Source organism: Heterodontus francisci, unplaced genomic scaffold (genome assembly GCF_036365525.1).
Source record: "Heterodontus francisci isolate sHetFra1 unplaced genomic scaffold, sHetFra1.hap1 HAP1_SCAFFOLD_58, whole genome shotgun sequence".
Lineage (NCBI taxonomy): Eukaryota > Metazoa > Chordata > Chondrichthyes > Heterodontiformes > Heterodontidae > Heterodontus > Heterodontus francisci.
In genome coordinates, this window is record NW_027142006.1 from 7,331,806 (window position 1) to 7,338,217 (window position 6,412).

The window sequence follows — 6,412 nt, forward strand, 5'->3', positions numbered from 1 at the left end:
ATATGTTGCTCCAAAACTGGAATACAGTCTAACTTCCGAGTATACATAGACAGGTCACTAGGGTATTTTAGAACAGTTCTTTTCAGAAGGCATTGAGAATTAATTTTAGCAGGCCTTCTTCAAAGACATGCGACAAGATGAATTAACTCAGTGGACTTCTCAGGGTCTTTTAAAGATTTTCTGGAAAACAAACTGGGTTGTGGTCTTCTCTCCTTCCTTGACGATTCTTCAGGCTAACTTTAGCAGCTGCTCACTCCAGCAGGTAAAACACACTGACTGCTACAACCAAAGGTTCTGAGTTTTCTGCTGTCTGAGGTTTGCGCTGCTGCTGCCAAGGTTGTCCAATCAAGGGGCAAGACTGACTTCGCGAACCATATTTCTCCCGGTTACCAGGGTTTCTGCTCTATATTTAACTTGAATCATGTGACAACCAGTAAACATAGTTGCCAAATTGGTTCTTTTGGTGCTCTCTTGAAAAAGAACTGGTCCTACATTTATTCAGTTTAATTATGACTTCTTCAAAAAATATTTTAACAGAAGAAACAGAATCCCTTCCATAACATCATGTATTTTCCCTGAGCTACAGGTTATTGCAAGTCTCTCTGGCTGTGTTCATTTTAGGTGATTTTGTACTCAGGTTCTTTTGGAATCCATGTGTTTGCAGATCTTTGTGAGTGAGAGATGTGGTAATATGCTTAAAAGATTTCCCTGTAAATTATTCGTATCTCCATCTTTCCCCGAACTTTGTACAAACACATTAATATGGGAATCACACACATCAGGCCGTCAAACCTGTCTGCTAAACATTGAAAGGTGACAGTGTTTATTGTGACGGGGTTCCATTTATGAAGACGCATATTGATGATTCACACATGTAAAATTTGTATATTATGTTCATGACATAATGACATAAATAAACACTTCCTTGCACTTGCCACGCTTGAACATTTTCTCTGCTGATGCCCCCTGAATATATTAGAGAACATGGTGACGAGGTTGAGATTAAAGTCTGTAAATATAGGCAGCAAACAGCAGCAGGGACTGCAGTGAACAGGATTTACGTGACATATTTGTGCTTATATTGGTGGGTGAAATAAGATACTAAACACACAAAATCCTACATTTGAGCTCGCGTAAACGATTGCTCTGTCTATGGAGATAGCATCAAAGAATGTTCAGGAATTTTGTCCTATGCCAGTGATCGTAACACACTTCTGGGGAACTTAAAACAAAATGGTAAAATGGGCTTTCACATAACAGATGAAATTTTACACAGAGAAGTGTGAAGTGATACAATTTGGAAGGAAGAATGCCAGATAAATGAAACGTTACAATTCTAAACTGGGTGCAGGAGCAGAGAGACAATGTACACCAATGTTAGAAGGATTGAAAAGGTAGCTAAGAGCAAACAGGACACTTGGCTTTATTAATAGAGGCATAGAGTAAAAGCATATAAGTTATGCTAAACCTTTATAAAATACTGGGAATGAAGGGCCTCCACCTGTACCTCTACAGAAAGCTTCCATTCCAGGTTTACACACACTCATCAGGATCACGCTCCACAGATTCTGCCCTCCAGGCTCAGACACCCACTTCAGGATCACTCTCCACAGATCCCGCCATTCCAGGTTCGGACACCCACTTCAGGATCACTCTCCATTGATCCCAGCACTATGGGCTCGGAGACCCTCTTCAGAGATCCTAAATCTCCAGACACGGACATCCTTTGAGGACCACTCTCCACAGATTCTGCCCTCCAGGCTCAGACATCCTCTTCAGAATCACTCTCCATACATCCCACCGCTCCACGCACGGATATCTCAATCAGGATCCGATCAAAGAATGTTGCTTGTCACTTATCAGCTCAAGCCTGAATGTTGTTCAGGTCTTGCTGCTTGCAGGCACAGACTGCTTCAGTATCTGAGGAGTTGTGAATCATCAGCGAACATTCCCACTTCTCACTTATGTTGAAGAGAAAGCCATCAATGAAACAGCTGAGGATGGTTGGGCCTTGGACACTGCCCTGAGAAACTAGGTATCCAGTCATGAAAGGTGGAGGACAATTAAATAACGAACCAGATGAGGAGGCTCCAAAAACATCCCTATCCTCAATGTTGGTGGAGCCGAGCACGTCAGTGCAAAAGATGAAGCTGAAGCATTTGAAACCATCTTCAGTCAGAAATTGCTCAGTGGATGATTCATCTCGGCCTCTTGAGGTCCCCAGCATCACAGCTTCCAGTTTTCAGCCAATTTGCTTCACTCCACATAATGGCAAGACATAGCTGAAGGCACTCGATACAGCAAAGACTATGGGCCCTAACAACATTCCGGCTCTAGTGTAAATCTGAGTTCTTTTTGGCTTCAGTCTGGTTCAGTAAATATACTGAGTCGGATGTGTAGGTAAAATCAATTACTTTATTTGCCCATTTAGCCGGCTGACTTACTCTAATGCAACAACACTGACTCCACCCAGAGTCTGTCTGGTCCACTAGAGTAAGTGAAGTTTTTTGATACAGGTACTACTGTTTATACATTAAGATTCATGCTACACCCCCTTGTTTAACCAATCAGTGCGATCCAATTCGACTTCACCCACGTGGTGACATGCAGTACAGCTGTTACTGAGGTTACAATACACTCCATTTTCAATACATACTTGTTCCTAATAAAATATTGTTTTGTACCAGCAAGATAAAACAAAGCGGACAAGCAAGCTAATTAGCAAGAGCATAGGAATCATCAATAATCATTCTAGTCTCACTCCCTACATGGATCATGAGTCTGTCTCTACCTTGTGACAAGTAATTGTGGCGCATCCTGCTATCTCTGTTAGGTGTACATTCCTGAGTGTTTCATGCAGTCTGCAGCTGCATCAAGTAGTGGCAGGTCACGAAGATAAGAGGGGCCGAGCACTCCTTATCACTCACACAGGGATGGAGATCATTTGATTCACAGGAGTCCATTTGTTCCAAACCACAGGGAGTCACACAATCAGGCCATAAAGAACAGATGTCTTTGCAATTACCAGTGTCGGCTAGTCTTTACAGTCTCACACGCTCTGCCTTTACTTTTAACTATTTCATTGTGGTTTCTGCCACTTAAAATCAAAGCTCAGCAAAGCTACTATTCCTAACTTGGCTATATTTCCCATTAAGCATAGTGCCATGCCTTTCTGCTCACTTCCACACTAGTACTGAAGACTTGTGCTCCAGAACTAGCTGCGCCCTCAGCCAAGCTGTTCCAGTAGAGCTACAACACGGGCATCTACTTGACAATGTGGAAAGTTGCCCAAGTGTGCCCTCTCCACAAAAAAAATGCATGACAAATCCAATCTGACCAATTGCCGCCCCATCAGTCTACTATCAATCATCAGCAAAGTGATGGAAGATGTCACCAACAGTGCTATCAAGCACCACACACTTCGCAATAATCTGATCATCAATGCTCAATTTAGGTTCTGCCAGGGTCTCTCAACTCCAGGAAATAATTTGGCATATAGAGTATAATGTGGGAAAATGTGAGGTTATCCACTTTGGTAGGAAGAATAGAAAAGGAAAATATTATTTAAATTGTGAGAGATTACAGAATGCTGCGGTGTAGAAGGATCTGGGTGTCCTCGTACATGAATCACAAAAAGTTACCATGCAGGCACAGCAAATAATTAGGAAGGCAAATGGAATGTTACCCTTTATTGCAAGGGGGATGGAGTATAAAAGTAGAGAAGTCTTGCTACAAATGTACATGGTGCTGGTGAAACCACACCTAGAGTACTGTGTACAGTTTTGGTCTCCTTATTTAAGGAGGGATATACTTGCATTGGAGGCAGTTCAGAGAAGGTTCATTGGATTAATTCCTGTGATGAAGGTGTTGTCTCATGAGGAAAGTTGAGCAGGTTGGACCGATACTCATTGGAGTTGAGAAAAATGAAAGGAGAACGTATTGAGACATATAAGATTCTGAGGGGGCTTGACAGGGTAGATGCTGAGAGGATGTTTCCTCTCGTGGTGGAATCTAGAACTAGGAGCCACAGTTTCAGATTTAGGGCTTTTACATTTAGGAAGGTATTGCTTCTCTCAGAGGGTCATTAATCTTTGGAATTCTTTACCGCAGAGAGCAGTGGAGGCTGGGTCATTGAATGTCTTCAAGATTTTTATCTACAAGAGAGCCAAGGGTTATGTGGGCAGGCAAGAAAGTGGGGTTGAGGTCATGATCAGGTCAGCCATGATCCTATTGAATGGCGGAGCAAGCTCGAGGGGCCTAATGGCCTACTCCTGCGAAGAGTTCTTCCGATATTCTGTTCTTATGATCTCATTGCAGCTTGGTCCAAACAGAGACGAAAGACTGGAATTCCAGAGGAGAGGTGAGAGTGATTGCCCTTGAGTGCGTGTGGCATCAAGGATGCCTCGCAAAATTGAAGTCAATGGGAATCAGGGGGAAAACCCTCCACATGTTGAAGTCATACCTAGCACAAAACAAGACGTTGTGGTTAGTGGAGGCCAATCATCTCAGCCCAGGACATTGCCTCAGGAGTTTCTCAGGGTAGTGTCGTAGACCCAAACTTCCCAGCTGTTTTATTGACGACTTTCTCTTCAACATAAGTCAGAAGTGGGAATGTTAGATGATGATTCACAACTTTTCAGATACTGAAGCAGTCTGTGCCTGCAAGCAGCAAGACCTGAGCAACATTCAGGCTTGAGCTGATAAGTGACAAGCAACCTTCTGGCCACACAAGTGTCAAGCAGTGAACATCTCCAATGAGAGAGAAAAAAAATCTACCTTTTGATATTCAGAAGCATTATCATCGTTAAATCCCCCACCATCAACATCTTGACCAGAAATGTAACTGGACCAGTCACATCTATGCTGTGGCTATAAGCGCAGGTCAGAGATTACGAATTCTGCAGCAAGTATCTCACCTCCTGACACCCCAAATCCTGTCCACCATCTACAAGGCACAAGTCAGGAGTGTGATGGAATACATCCCACTCAACAACACTCAAGAAGCTCAACACCATCCAGGACTAAGCAGCGCACTTGATCGGCACCTCACCCGCCACCTTAAACATTCAATCCCTCCACAACCAGTAAACAGTGGCTGCAGTGTGTACCATCTCCACATGCACTGCAGCAACTCGCCAAGTATCCTTCAACAGCACCTTCCAAACTCGTGACCACTACCACCTCGAAGGACAAGGGCAGCAGATGCATGGGAACTCACTACCTGCAGGTTCCCCTCCAAGTCACTCACCATCCTGACTTGGAACGATATCGCCATTTCTTCACTGTTGTTGGGTCACAATCCTGGAACTCCCTCCCCAACAGCACTGTGGGTGTTCCTGCACCATAAAGACTGCATCAGTTCAAGAAGGCAGCTCTCCACCACCTTCTCAACGGCAATATAAATGGGTAATAAATGCTAGCCTTGTCAGCGATACTCACACCCAAGAATGAATAAAAACAAAATCACTCTCCACAGATTCCCCACAATCTGGGCTTGGACATTTACTTCAGGAGCACAGAGCTTTATATCACTGCAACATGAGTTCCATTCTTCAGATTCTGTTCACTTTTCACATTATTTTCTACCAGTCCACTCGCTTTTATTAATTCAGTATTCGGGTCTCTGCTCCTCCGCCGTTTCTAACATCTCACCTCTTACAAAAAAACACTCTGATCTATCGTAGGTAGTAGATGACCCCTCATTTTAAACTCCATCTGCCAAAGCATTGCTCACTCACTTAATCTATCAAGAAGATTTGAAAATAAATTTCTTGCCAAAGGAAAATTTTCGGCATCTGCTCCCTCGCCATTTGCTTTTCCCATTTGTCTTTCACTTGGCGCAAATCCAGAGAAAGTAAAGATGGAAGGAAGGAGGGGAGGAAAAATACTGCTCCGTTTCGTGATCCCTATTTGATCTTCATTCCAGTGCAGTTTGAGTGAAGAATTCCAATTGGCTGTCTCAATTTTAAAGAAGTATAACAAATTCTGGAATCACTGTCTGGACATTGACAAGAACAGGTTTCGAGGCTGACTTCACACACAAACAATACACTAAACAGTTCATAAACTAGCGACAAGGATGGGATTCGATCCCACGTGTGCAGAGCACAATAGATTAGCAGCCCATCACCTTAACCTCTCGGCCACCTTGTCAGCTGTAGAGGCATAGCTGTCACCTTCAGCACAGTTTCTGGCGATGCAGCCAGCTGTGCAATGATGGAAATATATCTTCTGTCAGTAAATGAAGTTGGGAATGGAGCGGTGTGAAACATTTCCAGACCATGTCCAACACGTTTCTACTCAGTGTGAAAACCCACCACGGAAAGACTGGAACATACAATCATTTCATCACATCATGATTAACATCACTCAGACACCTGAACCATTAGGTCACTGACGAAGTCATGATGAC

At 43.4% G+C, this 6,412-nt stretch overlaps 1 non-coding gene across 1 annotated transcript; it reads right to left on the bottom strand.

The window, feature by feature from the left end:
- Positions 1-6,071: 6,071 nt before the first annotated feature.
- trnas-gcu (transfer RNA serine (anticodon GCU)) lies at positions 6,072-6,153 on the bottom strand. The gene has a single exon. It is a non-coding gene; the product is annotated as a tRNA-Ser (tRNA).
- Between the last annotated feature and the right edge of the window lie 259 nt (positions 6,154-6,412).